Below are 20,904 nucleotides of genomic sequence, written 5' to 3' on the forward strand. Positions count from 1 at the left end.
AAACTTCAGACCCCATATATTTCTTATTGAGAGCTCTGCAGTAGCAACTCGTTAAAAATATCTGTGTATTCTCCAATTCAATCGTCAACTCCTTAGATATCACCCAACACGTGAACCGCACCAGTTTCGATAACGGAGTCGTTGCGTTTACTTTGGGTCAACCCAAAGCAGTATGTTATTATCGTTACTGAATCACCGGTTCCGCTGTGTCTACTGGGGGTCAACCCAATGAATCACTCATTTCTCTTGCTGAGGCATTACCAGATCCTGTTTTTCCTCTCAATTGTCTGCAAGCGGTCCACGAAAGAATTTACAGAGCACAAGATATTGGCAAGTCCTTGCAATCCTTTTTTGGTCATTTTCTCTAATGGCATCAGCAACATCCTACGTCCTGTTCCCCTTAATCTTCTCATTAGCGTTTGCACTGGAAGCAGCTCGACCAAGGCAGTCCAACATAACCTTGGGCACCTCTCTCCATCCCTCTACCAACCCTACATCGTGGCTCTCACCAAATGGACGTTTTGCCTTTGGATTCTACCCAGAAGGTACTGGCTTCTCCATCGGAATATGGCTCGTACCATACACCACTGTTATATGGACAGCAGGCCGAGATGATCTACTGGTGACCAAAGATGCTGTGTTAAAGCTAACTCGCGAAGGGCTCAAGCTCCTACAAAACTCTGAATGGTGACTCATATCTTGGAACATTTACACAAGCACCGGTGCTTTCTCTGCTTCCATGCTCGATTCCGGGAACTTCGTCATCTATGACTCTAACTTTAATGTCATAAGTGAAACCTTTGACAATCTGACTGACACAATCATGGCAGGTCAAGTGCTGCACGCTGGATCTGAGCTCGTTTCGAGCGTATCAGAAACCAACCACTCGAGTGGGAAGTTTCAGCTCAGCGTGCAGACTGATGGGCAAATAGTTTGGTGTCCTTCGGCATCACCAGATATTTCAGAGGATGCTTACCGCTCCATGGGGCCATATTTAGAAGGCTACCAGGGATTAAATCTCGATGATAATGGTCGGCTGTACCTGTTCAATGGCCGTGCCACATTCAATCTAACGAAAGGTTTCTGGAACAGGACGACACGAGTGTATCGCAACGCTTGATGTGCATGGATCTTCCGGTTATATTCTCACAATCTCGAGTTAAACACAGAACAGGTTTTGGCTGAATTCCCAAAATTAACGGATCTGTGCGGGGTCAAGGAACCTGTGGCTTGAACAGCTACTGCACTTCCGCACAAGGAGTAGTGGCATGCGAGTGTTTGCCTGGTTTCGATTATCTTGATGGTAACAGGACATCTAGCGGATGCACGAGGAACTTCACCACCTCTGGTTGCTACTTGAACAATGATAACACGACATACATGTCTACTCTGGAGAACGTGACATGGTCGGTCGATGCCTATACTGAACAAACGTATCCGACAAGCAAGGAAGATTGCAGAGATGCATGTTTGAAAGATTGCTTTTGTGATGCCGCTCTGTTTCAAGACAATATATGCTGGAAACAGGGGCTTCCGTTGAGATATGTGATAAGAGACAGCACTGAATATTGTGCAACATTCATCAAGCGGGTTAACATGAGTGCCGGAGAAGGACACGTTAGTAGCGTTGCAGAAAACCCTGCTGCAGCTCCTGTTACAACTACCAAGCGAAAGTTTAGCACTAAGATTTTGATTGTGTCAGTGGCACTTATTACCGGTATAATTTCTACCTTGGCTGCTTTAATGTTCATTTTTTACAGGTATCAAGCTGGAAGGTACAGAAGGATGCGGAGAAATAGAGAGCCAGCTCTGGGGGACGAAATAGCACCCAGATCATTTTCCTATCGTGAGCTGAGGGAAGCGACCGATGGTTTCAAGGAAGAGCTAGGTAAGGGAGCTTTTGGAACTGTCTTTAAGGGGACCTTGCCTCGTGGTCAAAGAGTAATAGCTGTAAAAAGACTTGAGAAGGTGGTGGCTGAGGGAGAAAGAGAGTTCCGAACAGAGATGAGCACAATTGGAAGAACTCACCACAAGAACTTGGTAAGACTGCTTGGCTTCTGTGATGAAAGTACCAACAGGCTCCTAGTCTATGAATACATGAGCAATGGATCGCTTGCAGACCTTATCTTTAAGGCTGACAGACGCCCAGGCTGGGATGAGCGGGTAAGGATTGCGTTAGACATAGCTAGAGGGATCCATTATCTGCATGAGGAGTGTGAAACTCGTATCATTCATTGCGACATAAAGCCTCAAAACATATTGATGGATGATAATCGGACAGCAAAGATATCAGATTTTGGGTTAGCAAAGTTGTTGATGCCAAGTCAGACAAGAACGTTTACGGGCATTAGAGGGACAAGGGGGTACCTTGCACCGGAATGGCACAAGAGTGCACCGATATCCGTGAAGGCAGATGTTTATAGCTTTGGCATTGTATTGCTCGAAATCGTATGCTGCAGGAGAAATATGGAATTGGAAGCTGAAGCAGATGCAATTATTCTTCTGGACTGGGTCCATCACTGCTTTATGGCTGGAGAGTTGGAGAAGCTTGTGCCTGATGAAGTAGATATGATAGAGTTGAATAGGTTTGTGAAAGTGGGGCTTTGGTGTGCTCAGTCAGAGCCAGGTATTCGCCCTTGTATGAAGAATGTGGTGATGATGCTGGAAGGGAATGTTGACATATCACTTCCTCCACCTGGATTTAGCTCCTGATCTGCAAGTGTCGTCAAGCCTGTCTAAAGTCCCACCGGACTTGTATGGTGGTTTGTCCATTCAAGAATGATCGGCATGGTGATTTCTATTCCTAATAAAACAAGATGCACTCTTTCCATGTTTAGGTGATCATATTTCTCATTTTGTATGTTTTTTGAATTTCGGAACCTAATGATGCGGGATGCACAATCTTTATATTTCCAATATCCATCTTACTTTATGTATAAGATGATGCAGTCTTTTTTCTTTTTCTTTTTTCTTTTTTTTGGAGAATGGAAATGGAGAAAGCGTTGTGCTTCCCCCAGAATTACTTGTAAAAGATAAGTAGTCGTTTCCATGTAAATCATAGTTCAAGCATTTTACAATTTTATTTGTTGCGGCCAATCCCCTCATCGCCTGATCACCGGAAACGAGCACCTACAAGAGAAGTCCACACTGACCGGAGATACCTCCGGCGGGGACCCTCCGACATTAAGTCAGAGAGGAGACTAGGCAACAGTAGAAAAGAATCAGGAGAACTCAGTGAGAGAGGGAGAGAAAAAGTCCAGGAATTTCGAAAAGAACCTCCCCCGGCAGCACTGTTGCCTTCCCCGTTTTATAGTAGAGCGCGGCGTGGTGCCGTCATTAATGGCGCAGACAACTGGGGGAGTTGTCGAATCGCCGGAGGCTGTCAGAGTCACCGTGGACTGTCAAATCGCCGTGGGTTGTTAAATCACTGGGATTAATCTATGTCCTTGGCAGGACAATGTCCCAGGACAGCCACGCCGCATGCCTTTGTCAGGACGGCGGCCCTCAGCAGTCGTACGGCGTTTGGGAGAGTCGACCGGCCATACGTCGGCATTTGGTTGTGGGATGTCGGGTGAAGACCCAGGGACCCTCCGACGGTCAGTCTGGCGCGTTGCGGGAGTCGGAGAAGACTCTGTCGTTCGGCCAGTCAGGAACGGAAAGGATCTGCCCGACCGACATACCTTCGGTCGGACGATGTCGGCAGTCGTCGGTCGGTGCGGTCGGTAGAGTCGGGCACCGGTCAGGCGGGCTCGATGGAGAGTCGGCGTGAGAGGGACCGGTCGGTATATCCCAATAGTTGCTCCCCCACTCCTGAGTCGGATGTCGTGCTGGCCAGCGTCCTCGCATGGGGCGGCGGCTTCGGACGAAAGGAGTGGATATCCATCGCATCATGCTCTGACTCTGGCGACCGTACTAACGTTTGGTCCGGCACCAGAAGTCTTATGGGTGTCAGGCACCCCATCAGTGTCAGATGTCCTATCGGGAATAGAAACCGCCGTTCCTGCCATCTCTTCGGGAACGCAAACCGTCGTGATTTTTTCACCACATGGCAGGGGGCCATTGGGCCAAATCCGTTCAGGAAGATAAAGGCGACGTAGCCTGATCTGGGGCAGGTGCGTCGAATCGTCAGACCGAGGGAAGACCCAAATGCTGCTACGTATCACGATCTGGGAGATCCTCGTTGGGCATGCTCTCATCTCGACCGTCGAGGGGCACTATATATACAGGGTCACCTACATCCAAAACTCTACTTTTCAAACCTATTGCCGAGACTCTGGCCGAGCGATCCCTTGCCTCAGGTAGTTGTCCCCGCTTCCTTCCTTAGAGAGTTTTCTAGGAGCCTTCATCGTTGTCTTTCTTTTCTCCTTGCTTCTTTGAAAAGTTCTTTCTTCTTCTTCTCATTTTTTGACTTCGGTTCTAGCATCATGGCCAGAACCTCTCCATGAGGAAGTTGGTCGGGGAATCCGACCGACGATTCTCGATCGACCCCGGAGGTGGAGGTCTCTTCACTTTCGGGGCCGAATGTCGATCGGCTTCGGGAGTAGTACTGCATCCCGGAGCAGTTTCGGCTATTCGCCCCTGGAGCCGATGGTCGGGTTAACAACCCGCCCGCGGGCCAGGTGGCTTTCTACATCGAGGACCTCTGGATCGGTCTTCGCTTTTCGATTTCGAAGTTTGTCTGGAACGTGCTGGACTACTACGGACTATGTCCGGCGCAGCTGGCGCCGAACTCGGTCTGACTAGTAGTCAGCTTTGCTTTGCTGTGTCGGCTTTTGCCGATTAATCTTCGTATTTTCCTCTTTCGAGCCTTCTTTGTTCTCCGACCCCACCCTAAAGCCCGAGGGTAGTGGTTTTTCAACCCTCGAAAGGGTCTTTCCTTCATCACTGATCTTCCATCGTCGATTCATGGATGGAAGAACCAGTTCTTCTTCGTCTCTTCTCCTGTTCCTTGGGGGTTCCCTTCCCGCTGGGGGGATCCCCGAACCCAACCAAATGAGAACAGTCGGGTGGAGGATGGGGACTGAGAGGACTTCCATCGCTTGAAGGACATCTTGGTGCCGAAGCAGAGGGAGCTCGTCACCGAGCAAGCCCTATATGACGCCGGTTTGAGCTCGGTTCCTCGCCTAGGTCTGTTTTTCTTCTCTTTTCTTCTTTTTTTTTTTTTGGTGCTCATCCTCTGTTGAAATTGCAGACATGCTGTCGAGGGTGAGGTTGACGGAAGCCGACGTTTGACAACATGCGGCATGGAAGAGGCCGGCGCATGGAGCCGAACCATCACGACCTCCCAAGAGGCCTCAAGTAGCACCACCGAGCAAGCCGGCGGCGGCGGGAGCAGAGCCCGACTCCGAACGGGCGTCGGACCGGGAGCTATCATCCCACTGTCGGTGCCGACAGTGTCCACTGAAGCCCCGTCCGAGGAACGATCGGTCGAGGGAGCAGCCCTACCCAAGGGACGGGTGGCCGAGGAAACGATCGAGGATGTGTCGGTCGCACAGCCGACGGAAGAGGTTCGAGAAGAGGCACGCGAGCCCGATCAACCTGCGTCGGCGGCCGCTGCACCCTCGGGAGGGACCTAGTTGGGCTCGAGCCTACCCTCTCTTTCTGATGTCAGGGCCTGGGTGTCTGAACGAGGGAAGGCTTCGATGGCGCCAGGCGACGACAGGAGGTCGGTCGGCCGCGGTGCATCGTCCAACGCCCTACTTTTCGAAGGAGTGTCGGCCCTAGCCAACCACGACTTGGCCAGGAGGTTGTGCCAGACGATTATCCTTTCGGCCGATCATGAGGTCATGAAGAATCAACGGGTATCCAACATGCTTTTCTCCTTCTACCCGACCATGATCCGGGTAAGTCTTTTTCTTTTACTCTTCATTTTCGTCATTGCTTTTTATAAGTTCGGTCTTCTGACGGTCGGTCTTGTTATTTGCAACTAATTTACAATATGTCCGAGCTGGAGGTCGGATATCAGAGATTCAGCGATCTCCGGGCAGCCTGAAAAGATAAGGCCATGGCCGTCGAGGTGGATAAGGCGGTAATGGTCAACCAGCTGAAGCAGTCGGTCGATCGGGAGGCCCGGCTTGAAGAGGAGATCTCCCACCTCACCGAGGAGGTCTCCCGCCTTACCGGTGCTCTGGCCACCTCGGGGACCGAGCTGCAGTCAGCTCATGAGGAAGCCAAGCGAAAGTCCCACACTGTTCGCCGGCTGCGTCGCGAGCGGGACGACTCCGTCGGGGAGCTCAAGGCCGAACGCGAGCAGCTTCGGATAAGTTTGGAGAATCTCGCCAAGGCTGAAGAAAACTTATCCTCTGCTCAAGCCGACGCAGACATAGCGAGAGCGGAGGCGGAGTCGGCGAAAGAGGCTATGGGTCGAGCCGTGGAGGACTTCCGCTGCTCCGATGAATACCGAGAAGAACTATTGGAGAGCGGCTTCATCTCGTATCGAGTGGGGTACGAGGACGTCCGGAGTGCAGTCCAAGGTCTGTATCCAGAGCTTGATCTCAGCAGCGTCATTCCCCTAGAGTCGGAGGGCCAAGCCATAGAAGAGGTGGCCGACCCATCGTCGGGAGATCACACTGCCGTGGAGGAGGCCAACGCAGACCAGGCTGCCGAAGGCGAGGTGGCTCCGACCCCCGACGCTACCTCGGCCAGAGTGGATACACCGACCACCCCCGAACTTCTCCCGATAGAGGAAGCCGACTCCGGCGAGTAGTCGGAGCATCCCCTTTTTTTTTTGTTTAATGTACTTGTAATCGGGCTTCGGCCCAATTTTGTAAACTCAGTTCAAGTTTGAATGAAATTGAAAAATTTTCAACTCTTCTTTCTTTTTATGTATCTGAAATGTATCTTGGAATGCATGTCTTGCCGAAACACCCTTGGGCGTATAAGTCGTAGGCCCGACGTACCTAGCTAGGACGTTCGGTAGGATTTCAGGTAACCATCTAGAATAGTCGGTAGCGCACGCCATGGTAAAGGCAGAGCGAGCTCCAATTTCAGATCGACCTCCTGACTGTCGTATGACCTGACAGTCGAGGGCTTGAGTCGAACGCCCATTGCCCAGACCTAAGTCGGGCATGTTTGTCGAGTCGGGCATCGTCCATCCTTCGGGCGTAGCTCTTCGACCCGATCATCTTTTAGAGTCTGACAGTTGAATAGTGTCCGACGCATTTAGTTGATGACAAGTCGGTTATCTATTGTCCGATTCTTTGTCGGGCGTATGTGATAAATGGTGGTAAGTCGAATAACCTTCGATCGATCGTGACCTGGTCGGTATGTTGCGAACGCGATGTTGGTCGCATTGGCGTTTTGCCTTTCTTGGTCGGAGCCAAGTCGGCAAGTTAGCCAGCCGCCTTGCTCAGGAGCTGGCCGCGGAAGGGGTGTAGCTTCAACTTAGGGGGGTTTCATCGCCATCACCGGCCTTCCACCAACGTAGATATGTTGGTCATCGCAAGAGTCCGACACGCCATCGACGATTGGATCGCAGATTTCCAATGGAATGCTGGGCCCAAGTCGTGGCGTCGGGGTTCGTACTACTAGCAAGCACCGGCGCACCATTGGAGGGCTGAGATTCTAGATTCTGAAGTTTTGAAGCTGAGTTTGCATTCCAAACAAGGACATACAGAGTTTACTGGTAGTACAACCTCAGATTGTCGGCATTCCAAGTTCGGAGAATGGCGCTTCCTTCTAGAGTCTCCAGTCAGTAAGCTCTCGGTCCGTAGGTGTCCGCTATCTTGTAGGGTCCTTCCCAGTTCGGAGCCAACTTCCCTTAGTCTAGAGGCTTCGAAACTTCTGCCTTTCTTAAGACCAGATCCTCAGGCCTGAAAAGCTTCGGCTTAACCTTAGTGTTATAGTATCGGGCTACTCTCTGTCGGTAGGAAGTCATGCACAGTTGAGCCTCGCACCGGAGTTCGGGTAGGAGGTCCAGGTCGGCTCTCCGACACTCGGAGTTGCCCGGCTCTTGGTACTGCTCGACTCTAATCGATGGTAGCCCGATCTCGAGCGGGATCATTGCCTCCATCCCATAGGCCAAGCTGAATGGAGATTTTTCGGTCGGGACACGGGGTGTCGTTCGGTATGCCCATAGGATGGAATTCAATTCTTCGACCCAGAGGCCTTTGACTTCATTCTGTTGGATCTTTAGTCCATGCAGAATAGTTCGGTTGGTCACCTCGACCTCACCGTTGGAATGTGGGTGCCCGATCGAGGTCAGTCGATGCATCATATGAAATCTTGTACAGAACTCTCAGAAGTCTCGATTGTCGAATTATCGTCCATTGTCGGTGATAATGATGTGCGGTAGTCTGAACCTAAAGATGATAGACTTCTAGATGAAGTCTTCCATCTTTCGCTCGGTGATCTGCGCCAGAGGTTCGACTTCTACCCACTTAGTGAAGTAGTCGATTGCGACGACTATAAACTTCCTTTGGCCAGATGCCGGAGGGAAAGGATCGAGTATGTCGATCCCCCATTGGGCGAAGGGCCACGGGGCGACAATAGGAGTGATTTGGTTGGTTAGTCGATGTTGTAGGTTAGCGTACCTCTGACATGGTTCACACCTCCGAATCAACTCGGCCGCATCCTTTCTCATGGTGGGCCAGTAGTAACCCTGTCGTAGGACTTTGTAGGCCAAGGATTTGCCTCCCAAGTGATTTTCGTAGATCCCTTCATGCACTTCTCTGAGCGCGTAGTCCGCATCAGTCGGTCCCAAGTACCTGAGCAAGGGAAGGGAGAACGACCTTTTATAGAGTCGGCCATCCATTATCACGTATTGGGAGGCCACCCATCGGAGTCGTTTGGCTTCCGTGGGATCTTCAGGGCTGGTTCCGTCGGTCAGATACCGAACGATCGGATCCATCCAGTTTGGTTCGACTGCCAGTTGCAGCACCTCCTCGGTCCTGTCGATGCTCGGCTGCTTGAGACTCTCCACCAATGTCTGACCCAAGGCATCGTAGGCTGATGCCGCAAGCTTGGAGAGTGCATAGGCCCGAGCATTCTCTGACCTGGGAATGTGGGAGATCTCGAAATACTTGAGGTGTGTCATGAGATCTCTCACCTCCTGGAGATATTGTGCCATGGTCGGGTCTCGCACCTCAAAGTCGCCTTCAACTTGCCCCACGATCAGCTGGGAGTCGGAGAAGACTCTGAGGCTGTCGATTCTGAGCTCCTTCACTACTCTCAAGCCAGCGAGGAGCACTTCATACTCGGCTTGATTATTGAAGGCTTTGAAGTCAAACCGGAGGACGTACTCGATAACCACTCCCTCTGAGTTGGTAAGCAGGAACCCGGCCCCGCTCCCTCGAGCGTTGGAAGCTCCGTCGATGTGCAACACCCAGGTAGACCAGGGGTCAGGTTCGGAGATTGCAACTTCTCCAGGGCTCCCACCTTCCGATCCTTGGTCGGTTGTTGGGCACTCCGCAATAAAGTCGGCCAAGATCTGGGCTTTCAAGGTAGGTTACGGTCGGTACTGAATGTCGAACTCACTTAGCTTCATTGCCCATTTCGTCAGTCATCCCGATATGTCGGGGCGGCACAAGATTGCCCTCAGGGGCTGGTCGGTGAGGACCACGATAGCGTGCGCTTGGAAGTACGGACGGAGTCGTTGTGCAGACACGATCAAGGCGAATATCATTTTCTCCATCTTTGAGTATCGAGCTTCAGCTTCATGGAGCACTTTGCTGGTGTAGTATATGGGTTGGTGAATTTGGCTCTCGTTCTCCCGGACGAGCACCGAGCTAACCACCTCTGGGGAGGTTGCCAAATAGAGGTACAATATTTCTCTGACTTTCGGCTTTACAAGTAGTGGCGGGGAGGCCAAGTACCTTTTCAGATCTTCGAAGGCCTGCCGGCACTCGTCTGACCAAGAGAAGTCCTTCACCTGTCTCAGGGTCTTGAAGAATGGGAGGTATCTCTCTACCGACCAAGAGATGAATCGGTTGAGCACGATGATCCTTTCGTTAAGCTGCTGTACCTCCTTTTTGGTGCTCGGATGCCATATATCGATGATTGCCTTTATCTTCTCAGAGTTAGCCTCAATTCCTCACTGAGAAACGAGAAACTCGAGGAACTTCCCCGAAGTCACCCCGAAGGTGCATTTAGTCGGATTTAACTTCATCCGATGTCATGGAAGAGTGCAAAAAGTTTCTTCAAGATCTTGAACATGTTCTGAGGCCTGCGTATTTTTCACCAGCATGTCGTCCACGTACACCTCCATGTTGCACCCGATTTAGCCTTTGAAGACCTTATTGATGAGTCGCTGGTAGGTGGCCCCGGCATTTTTCAGTCCGAAGGGCATTACCCTGTAGCAGTAAAGGCCCTTGGCGGTCACAAAGGCTGTGTGCTCCTCATCTTCGGACGCCATCCGAATCTGATTATATCCGACAAAAGAATCTATGAAGTTGAGTAGTCGATGGCCGGACGTCACGTCTACTAGCTGGTCGATTTTCAGAAGTGGGAAGCTATCCTTCGGGCAGGCGCGATTTAGGTCGATATAGTCGATGCAGATCCTCCACCTCCCGTTGGCTTTTTTCACCATGACAACATTGGTGAGCCAATCGGGATACGTGGTTTCCCTGATGAAGCCCGTCTCGAGTAGCTTGTCCACTTCCTCATCGATGGCCTTCTATCTTTCAGGGGTGAAGGACCGCTTCTTCTGCCGCACCGGCCTCATTTCAGGGTTGATGTTGAGTTGGTGAGTCATCATTTTCGGGGGGATGCCGGGCATATCCGCTGCCGACCAAGCAAATACGTCGGTATTGGCCTTCAGTAGCTCCACTAGCTGCCGTTGCTCAGGGTCAGATAATTGGGATCCGACCCAGATCACTCGTTCGGGATTCTCCGCTATCAGGACAGAAACCAGCTGTTCGGCCAGTTCGCCCCATTCTTCCTCTCCCCACTGGTCCAACTTGTCGGTCGTCAGGGAGTCCTTTGCTTCATTACTTCGAGCAGAGATTTGGAAGCATCGCCGAGCAAGCTGTTGATCCCCGCGCATCTCCCCGACTCTATTTTTGGTCGAAAATCGAACCAGCAGGTGGTAGGTCGAGACTATAGCTTTGAGGGCATTTAGCCCAGGTCTTCCAAGTATGGCGTTGTAGGCCGAAGGTACTTGGACGACCGCAAAGGTTAAGTGGACGGTGCTTTGTCGTGGTTCGATTCCGACGGTCATAAAAAGAGTAACTTCTCCTTCCATCGTGACGGCTTCCCCGACGAAACCCACCATGGGCGTGGAGACTCTTTCGAGCCGATTAGCCGATAGTCGCATTCGGGAGAAGGTCAAGTAAAACAAAACATTAGTCGAACTTTCATTATCAATAAAAATCCTTCTTATATCATAATTTGCTATTGTTGCTGAGACAACAACAGCATCGTCATGGGGAGTTTGGATTCTCCGAGCATCCTCATCTATAAAAGTCATTATATCATCTTGGCGTAGCTTCTTCATCGACTCCCCTCCAGCAGTTGTCCCCGAGTCCAGTCGTTTGGAGATCATGTTGATGACTCCGACCGTGGGCTGATTGTTTGCTGCCTCCTCAATCGGTTGGGGTCGTCAGTCGGGGATGGGTCGAGTCGGCGGTTTCCTTTGGAATTTTTCGAGATACCCCCGACATATGAGAGCCTCAATTTCATCATTGAGTTGGATGCACTGCTCGGTGTTGTGGCTGTGGCCCCGATGAAATCGACAGTATTTTCGTCGGTCGAGACCCTTTGCCTTTAAAGGCGGAGGCCGTCGCAAATATTCTTTCCCTTCGATCTCCATCAAAATCTATGCACGAGAAGCAGAGACGGGAGTATAGGAGTTATACTTGGGATGCATCGACCTCGGACTTCGCCGTCGAGGCGATCTCGGGCTCTGTCACTGGGGTGAGACCTGTTTGTCGGTCGGGGGCCTGCTAGGCTCGGCAGGGGCCTGATCTTTCTTTCGCTTCTCCTTCGATCCCTTGGTCTCAATCAGGCGCCGGTCGGAAGCTCCTTCATTTGCGTGCATGTATTTGTACGTGCGCTCCAGCAGTTCGGCGTATGTCCGGGGGAGGGTCTTATCCAAAGAGTATGTAAATCGGGACTTCCTTAGCCCCCTCTTCATGGCTGAGATAGCCATGTCTTCGTTGAGGTTCCGAACATCGAGCGTGGCCGTGTTGAATCACATCACGAAGTGTCGGAGCATCTCATTTTCTCCCTGCTTGAGGGAAAAAATACTGTCCGAGGTTCGTGGGGGCTTTCGACTGGTGCTGAAATGAGCCACGAAAGCATGTTCGAGCTGTCTAAAGGAGTGGATGCTTCCTGAGCGGAGGCCGGAGTACCAGGCTCTGGCGGCCTTGCGAAGTGTGGCGGGGAAGCCGATGCAGAGGATGGCATCGGTCGCCCCTTGGATCGTCATGAGAGCCTTATAGCTCTCCAGATAGTCAACTGGGTCGGTGGAGCCGTCATAGGGCTCCACATGAGGCATCTTGAACCGACTAGAAATCGGCTCATCGAGGATGAGTCAGGAGAGAGGTTGGGCGGTCTGGAAGTCGACGTCGTTTGAAGACTTCTGTCCGTCCACCTGAAGCTGGACAAGCCGATGGTCGATTTCTTCGAACCTGCGTTCGTAGTCGTCGGCTCGTTGGTGCTGGGAGACCCCGAGCGTGGAGTCTTCCGACAAATCTGAGAGGGAGGCAGACGGTGTTTGCGGCCGCTTCTCCTTCCTCGCTCGTTCCAGCTGGGAAGGAGATGGTCGTCGGGACCGATGGGTATCATGCCGTGGCCGCCTCTCCTCCTCTCGGTGGGAGTGCTGTGACAGCTGCTCCTGGAGGGCATCGGGTGTGCCGTCGGTGATTGCGGCAATCGGGTTGGTTGTTGTTGAAGGCTCTTGACTGCATCCGTCAGCATAGTCATCTGCCGCACAATCGCCGTAATTTGCGCCTCCGTGGTCACCACATGATATGGAGAGCTGGGCTCCGCCATGGAGGGTGGAGGAGAGGTCTCTTCCCGACGGGAAGAGAGCCTCGCCGATCCGGTGGCCCTCGATCGCTGAGCCCGGGTTCTTATCATTTCGAAAAGATTTTTTCGAGCTCTATGGAGGTCGGACCAGTACGAGAGCGACCCCCTACCTGGTGTGCCAAAACCTGTTGCGGCCAATCCCCTCGTCGTCTGATTGTCGGGAATGAGCACCTGCAAGAGAAGTCCACACTGATCGGAGATACCTCCGACGGTCAAGTCAGAGAGAAGATTAGGCAACAGTAGAAAAGAATCAGGAGAACTCAACAAGAGAGGGACAGAAAGAGTCCAGGGATTTTGAAAAGAACCTCCCCCGACAGCACTGTTGCCTTCCCCATTTTATAGTAGAGCGCGGCGTGGTGCCGTCATTAATGGCGCAGACAACTGGGGAAGTTGTCGAATTGCTGGAGGCTGTCAGAGTCACCGTGGACTGTCAAGTCACCGTGGATTGTTAAATCGCTGGGATTAATCTATGTCCTTGGCAGGACAATGTCTCAGGGTGGCCACGCCGCATGCTTTTGTCAGGACGGCAGCCCTCAGCAGTCGTACGGCGTTTGGGGGAGTCGACCGGCCATACGTCGGTATTTGGTTGTGGGATGTCGGGTGAAGACCCAGAGACCCTCCGACGGTCAGTCTGGCGCGTTGCGGGAGTCGGAGAAGACTCTGTCGTTCGGTCAGTCGGGAACGGAGAGGGTCTGCCCGATCGACATACCTTCGATCGGACGGTGTCGGCAGTCGTCGGTCGGTGCGGTCGGTAGAGTCGGGTGCCGGTCAGGTGGGCCCGATGGAGAGTCGACATGAGAGGGACCGATCGGTATATCCCAACATTATTCTTTTCTCGCAAGACTTTCTGAGACACAGGATTTATTAACTGTGATTACATGAGCCCTTTCTTAAGTCTAAGACTTTCTGTAGTTGCCTGAAATTTTCATTGTTGTCTTCGGATCAGGATCGTGTCCTATGAGGCCCCAACAGTAGATTATTGATAACCACTATCCTTCCTCATCAATTTAAGCTATCTTCAAGAGAGATAGCCAGATAGGCATTAGTATGTCAACAAGAAAGCAGTGCATACAGTAAGCATGATGCAAAATTCTTCTTACAATCCTGGGAAATTAAAGACTTGGAGATGCTTTTCAATCTTGGTTTTGTAACATGCAACACATATATAATAAACACTACCATAAATGCCTAAATCCCATGGAAACTACTGTTTATAGAGAAAATGCCCAGATTAAGGAAGAAAGTGGATTTCCTGGATAGGTGTCATAACACCAAAATGCTTATAGTTTTTTAGATGCATTCCTTGCATTATGATTCTTCTCCACACCTGGCTTACTAGCTATTCATAACGGTACAAGAAAATCAACCATTTCCCAAATTGCATGAAGCATGATGTCAGAAACCAATGATGCATGTCATCATTCTGCTGAAGATGGAAATAGGAATATTGTCTCAAGGAAAGGAGGAATTTTTGTGTGAGTTAGTCTGATACTCCAAGGTCGATCAATTTGCATGAACTTGTTTCAAGAATTTTTTAAATGCTTTTGTCATGAAGATTGCACAATAGGAGTGATTTGTCATGCAATCAAGTGAATAATACAATCTGTATTTGGAGATGCAAGTAAAGAATACAATCAAAGAAAGTGTGAAACATTCTTGCAACTATCCATTCAAATTCATGCGAGTTGAGACATCCCAAACCAAAATTACCAGAAGAATGAATTTTGGTTTCAGGCATTTTTAAAGATCTAAGTAAAGAACAAAATTGGTTTAAAGACAAAGATTTGAAACAGAAAGAGTTTGATCAATTAGAGATTGGATCAATTTCTGAAGATTCAGAGTATGGCAAGGTTGATAAGTCTAAGGATTAATCAAGTCCAGAGGAAAGTCTTGAGCAAGAGATGCTTGATCAAGTAGATCTACATCAAAAGAGATCGTGATTGAAAAATCCGTTAATTTTGAAATTGCTCAAGAAGAGTCAAAGGATGCTGTAGTTAATTTAGTTATAGAGATCCATATTGGGGAATCGAATCATGTGGAAGAGAGTTATATCAAAGTTATCCAAGAATTGAATATGTCATATAGAGAATTAGTCAGCTATGAGGATAAAAAGTTAATTAATTTTGAAGTAGCTTTGAAAATCAAGCAATAGAGAAATATACTTAGTGGAGATGATTCTTATTACACTTTGGTGGTCAATTTAAAATTTTGAAGCTACTTTAAAATTTGAGCAATTAGAAGACTCCATGCATAAAGCTTGGATTCCATATAGAGAAGCCAACTATGCGCAAACACTTAAAGCTTCTCACATGGAGGTATGCACATATGACCAAATTTTGGTTATTGATTTTACTTGTTTGTAGGCAATGACCGATGCTCATAGTTATTATAATCGAAACTTGATGCTCATTGAGATAATTTGGATGCTTGAAGGAATCTCGACACCATGATTGTGGAGTTAGTTCTAAGAGAGAGTGTTGGTGGACATTATCGATTTCGACATAAGCATCGAAAAGGATGAGCCAACGAAGAAATTATTATTCAAACTAATAAAAGAGTTTTACTATTCAATTATTTATTGATAAGTTGTTATATGTCACTATTACTATAGCAATGATGACGATGGCTACAATGGCGCTTCAGGACATTGACAAATTCAGTATTATTAGCATAGACTTTGTAATGAGAGGGAGTATTGAATTTCATTATCAAATTTCAATCCAATTAGGATTCAGTTTTTGGTTGATTATTAATTTTAATGATTTTAGGATTCTACCTAGCTAATGTTATTCTATTTAATTATTTTCTTCTAAAGTTTGTTAGAGTTTGTGTTCCAATAGATTTTTGATTTTTTTGAGTTAAAATAGGAGTCAGACTTCCACCCACATGATGCTCTACTTAAAGAAATTTTTGGTATCTCCTTAGTATGTAGAAGATGGTGACAAAAGTGTGGTGGAAGATGGTAGAAAAATTATATGGAAGAGTATGAGAGGCATGGAAAGAAAGAGAAATAAAAGATTATTTATGCATGTGGAGACTCTTTCCTAAGGCATCTTTGTGAGGTTTTAGTCTTTACTCTTTTTTGAATAAATTTATTTTTCTCTCCTAATTTTTTTCTTCCACAGTCATGTTTTTTTCTTGCGATTTTTTATAAATATTTTTTTGTTTGATATTTGTTTTGGATCTTGGGCTAGTATGATTGATTTACTCCATGTATCATGCTGTTCTATAGAAATATACATAAGTTAAAGTTTTCTTGAGAATCGAAAGAAATATATGGTATGCAAAGTTAAAAAGTTCATTTATGGTCTTAAGAAGGTATCGAGGCCGTAGTATCTTATGTTTGATGAAATTGTTGGTTCTCTTAGATTTGTGGAAAATAAAGTGAATTAATGTATATAGTTTAAAAGCAGTGGGAGTAAATTTATCTTCCTTGCTTTATATGTAGATAATAATTTGCTTGCTAGTAATAACTTTGGATTATTGTATGAGACTAAACATATGCTATCTAAAGTTTTTGATATGAAGGATTTTTGAAAACCTCATTTGTACTTGGTATTGAGATTCACAGAGATAGAGTCTATGCTGTACTGGGGTTATCTCAGAGAGCTTACAATGATCATCTACTAAATAGATTTGGTATGCACTAAAAACCTCGAGATATACCTATGGTCAAGAAACATAAATTCAATAGAAGCTAGTATCCTAAAGTGATGTCTAAATAGAATTCATATAGAATGTACCTTATTTTAGTACTATGGGTAGTTTAATGTATGCACAAAGCTACATGCACTACTAGACTGGATATAGTGTATACTGTCAGTGCTCTTAATAGATTTCCGGCAAATCCAAGTATGGAGTATCGGAAGGCAGCTCAAATTAAAGGTTTTGATGTATTTACAGAAAAGCAGATATTTTATGTTAGTTTATAGAAAGTATGATCATCTTGAGATAACTGGATATTGTACATAATTCTGATTGTGTTGGATATATGGATGATATGAAATCCACTTCTAGGTATATTTTTTATGATGGTTCCAGGGGTTATTTTTTGGAAAGTATAAAATAGATTCTTGTTGCCTCTTCTACTGTATGCAGGCAAAATTTATGGTATGTTAAGGAGCTGCAACCCATACTATTTAGTTGAGAAACTTTAGCTCAGAACTTATGTTGGATGATTCCATCTTAAAACAACTTAAAATTTCTGGTGATAATAGTGCAGCTATATTCTTCCCAAAGAATATATAAGGATTCCAGCGCCTCTAAATATATAGTGATAAAATATCTGGCAGTCAGTGATTTAGTTAAAAAGGTGATATTATAATTGAGCACATAGTGACTAATACAATATTGGCAGATCCATTGACCAAAGTACTTAGATCCAATGTATTTGTTAAGCATGTTAAAAACATGGGTCTATTAGGGTTTTTTGATGTGCTTGGTTGAAAACATGTATTTGTTAAGTATCTTTTTCATTATTTTCATATTGGAAGCGCATTTGTATTTGTGCACATATGATTATTTGTAAATATTATTTAAATGAAAGTCTTAAGCATAAGTGTAGTAGCTTTCATTTGAAAGCATAAAAAATTTCATTTAAAATCATAAAGTAGACTAATGATAAACTTTATAAGTTTTTGATCATATAAGCATGCAATATTCACTTTACATGCACTACATCTTTAAGATTCATGTTGATGAAATTATTAATATTTGCAACTACAGAATGGTCTTATGTCAATATATGACATGAAGACTGTTATCTTTGATGTTAGTAATTTTGTTAGATTGGATTTTGATTGAAGATGTTATTCATTCAAAATATTTGTATATATAGTTACATGAGATAAACTTAGCCTTTTCTTTGGTAAAATTACATATATGTTTGTGATAAATATATTTTCTTTAAAGTTGAAGCCTTAAGCAATGCCGCCCAAATGGAAGAATGTTTGAATTTCTCATAAAGATGGATTTTCATAGATTGTAGATTGGTTTTATTGTTTTATCATGCTATACGAACTGAGTCGTTGTCTGAATGAATATTTAAGGAGCCCAAAACTAATTAGTGATTGTATTGTTAATTTGTGCCTTGTTGTCTAAGTCATGCGGTGTAGTGAGTATTGGTGTAGGCTGGGCTTCGTTAATAGGCCCTATAATGGGTGGACCTATCAGCACATTATAATATTTGGCTAGATCTTCGTTCTACTTCTGTATTATATCCATCTAATATCAAACTCTACGGCATCCAGAATCCTACGTTCCTAAAGGGCATCCATCCCGAAGCCTAAATGATCATCTAGAGAGGTTGAATGATTGTCGTATTATCATGGCAAAAGAAAGAACGGTTGTTTTATGCTACGGCATGCAGCACCATTCGATTCGCTGGTGCATTCACTATCCTATGTGGCAAGAGAGGAGAGGAATTGATGCCTGCTTGAATAACTGTGCACCGCATCAGCACCACTCTGGAATAGCATTTTCTTTTATTAAAAGCTAATTAGCGAAATATCAATCAGGAATAACTCATTATCAGACTTCAGCTCCATTAATTCAAATGAGAGTCCAGCTGAAGCGTGAGAGACGGGAAATGCAGTTGGCTTCTAGATGCTGGAATTCCATGCAATCAAATTAATGCTGCTTCAATTTGCATATAAACATAACAATCACAAGCAAGTTGCCTGCCTGAGACACGGTCAAGAAGGGGCAGATTCCTGTGCTAGCGTGCAAGAAGCTGGCTTAGAAGCTTTTATCTGTAACAAGTGATCAATAATTCGACAGAGATGAGACCAGCTGATACTGAAGTAATAGTGCTGAGTGGGGCCAGACCGTCACACCATTCTCTCTCAAAATAAAGAACGTGAGCCCACCACCTTCAATCATTGAGTTATTGTGTTTACTTTGGGTCAACCCAAGGAATCTGTCATCATCGTTACTGAGTCATTCGCAGTACCGTTGTGTTTACTTGCGGTCAAACCATTGGCGTTTACTTGGGGTCAACCCAATGAATCTCCCATTCTTGTTACTAAAGCGTTACCAGTTCCTGTTTTTCCTCTCAATTTCTTGCAATCGGTGCGCGAAAGAATTTATAGAGCGCAAGGTATTAGCAACTACTTACAATCCTTGGTTATTTTATCTAATGGCTTCGGCAACATCCTGCATCCTGTTCCTCTTAATCTTCTCATTAGCGTTTGCACTGGAAGCAGCTCGACCAAGGCAGTCCAATATAACATTGGACAGCTCTCTCCATCCCTCCACCAACCCTACATCATGGCTCTCACCAAATGGACGTCTCGCCTTTGGATTCTATCCAGAAGGTGCCGGCTTCTCCATAGGAATATGGCTCGTGGCATCTTCTGAAAACACTACTGTTATATGGACAGCAGACCGAGATGATCCACCGGTCACCGAAAATGCTGTGTTATAGCTAACTCATGAAGGGGTCAAGCTCCTACAAAACTCTGAATGGAGACTCATCTCCAAGATTTACACAAGCACCGATGCTTTCTCAGCTTCCATGCTCGATTCTGGGAACTTCGTCATCTATGACCCTAACTTTGATGTCATATGGAAAACCTTTGACCATCCAACTGACACAATCATGGCAGGTCAGGTGCTGCCCGCTGGATCTGAGCTTGTTTCGAGCGTATCAGAAACCAACCATTCGAGTGGGAAGTTTCATCTCAAGATGCAGAATGATGGGAACCTCGTTCTGTATCCTGTGGCATCATCAGACAGTCCAGAGGATGCTTACTGGGCATCCCAAACAGATCGAGATGGCTACCAAAGCTTAAATCTCGATGATGATGGTCGGCTTTACCTGCTCAACGGCAATGTCACATACAGTCTAAGAAGCGGCTTTCGGAACGGGACGACACAAGTGTATCGTGCAACGCTTGGCGTGGATGGGATCTTCCGGTTATATTCTCACGATCTCGAGTTAAACACACAACTGGTTTTAGCTGAATTCCCAAACTTCACAGATCAGTGCGAGGTCAAGGGAAGCTGTGGCGTGAACAGCTACTGCACTTTCGCTGATGGACAAGGGGTATGCATGTGTCTGCCTGGTTTCGATTATCTTGATGCTAGCAGGACATCGAACGGATGCAGAAGAAAAACCACGACCACTGCGGGTTGCTACTTGGTCAATGATAGCATGACATACATTTCCACTCTGGAAAGTGCAACTTGGATGGTTGATTCCTACGCTGCACCCTTGTCCATGACAAGAAAGGAAGATTGCGGAGAAGCATCTTTGAAAGATTGCAACTGTGATGCCGCTCTGTTTAAAGACAATACGTGCCGTAAACTGGAGTTTCCATTGAGATATGGGATGAGAGAGAGCGACGACTCCACCACGACATTCATCAAACTGGTCAACATAAGCGCCGGAGGAAGGCCTGTTAGTAGCCCTGCAGAAAGCCCTTCTTCAGCTCCCATTATCACTGCCAAGCAAAACTTTAGAGCTAAAATTTTGATTGTGTCAGTGGTTATTATTACTGGTATATTGAATATGTTTTGAATATACAAGTCCTGGATGTCGAGTTCTAGAGATAGAGTTTGTAAGAAAATATGATTCTTTGTAATTTTTATTTTTTTATTATAAAACTTTTGCATTATCTCTGCTCATGTGTCGATAGACATAGTCAACAAGAACTAAAATATATTCATAATAATTCTGATTTGATTTCCTTATTTAAAAGAGTTGAAACATGCTAGATATCCATAAAAGAAGGAATTCCATCAATGCTAGAGGCTTACCCATGCTAGCTTCCGAACCAACTGGGGAAAGAATATGATTTGGTAAGAAAAATAGTTGATCGATTTAATTATTTTCATATCTTTTATAATTTAAATCTTAGTTAAATTATCTCAAGTCTAAAATATTTAATAGCCATGTGTAATAACCAAGATAAAAAAAAAAAAGGGACGGAAGGAGGA

The 20,904-nt window shown here is 46.5% G+C and overlaps 2 pseudogenes; both read left to right on the plus strand.

Annotated features, from left to right (window-relative positions):
• The first annotated feature begins 274 nt into the window (after window positions 1–274).
• On the plus strand, window positions 275–2,995 carry LOC140853440 (G-type lectin S-receptor-like serine/threonine-protein kinase LECRK3; annotated as a pseudogene).
• A 15,832-nt stretch (window positions 2,996–18,827) lies between these two features.
• On the plus strand, window positions 18,828–20,520 carry LOC140853441 (G-type lectin S-receptor-like serine/threonine-protein kinase LECRK1; annotated as a pseudogene).
• Window positions 20,521–20,904: the final 384 nt, after the last annotated feature.

Source organism: Elaeis guineensis, chromosome 13 (genome assembly GCF_000442705.2).
Source record: "Elaeis guineensis isolate ETL-2024a chromosome 13, EG11, whole genome shotgun sequence".
NCBI lineage: Eukaryota > Viridiplantae > Streptophyta > Magnoliopsida > Arecales > Arecaceae > Elaeis > Elaeis guineensis.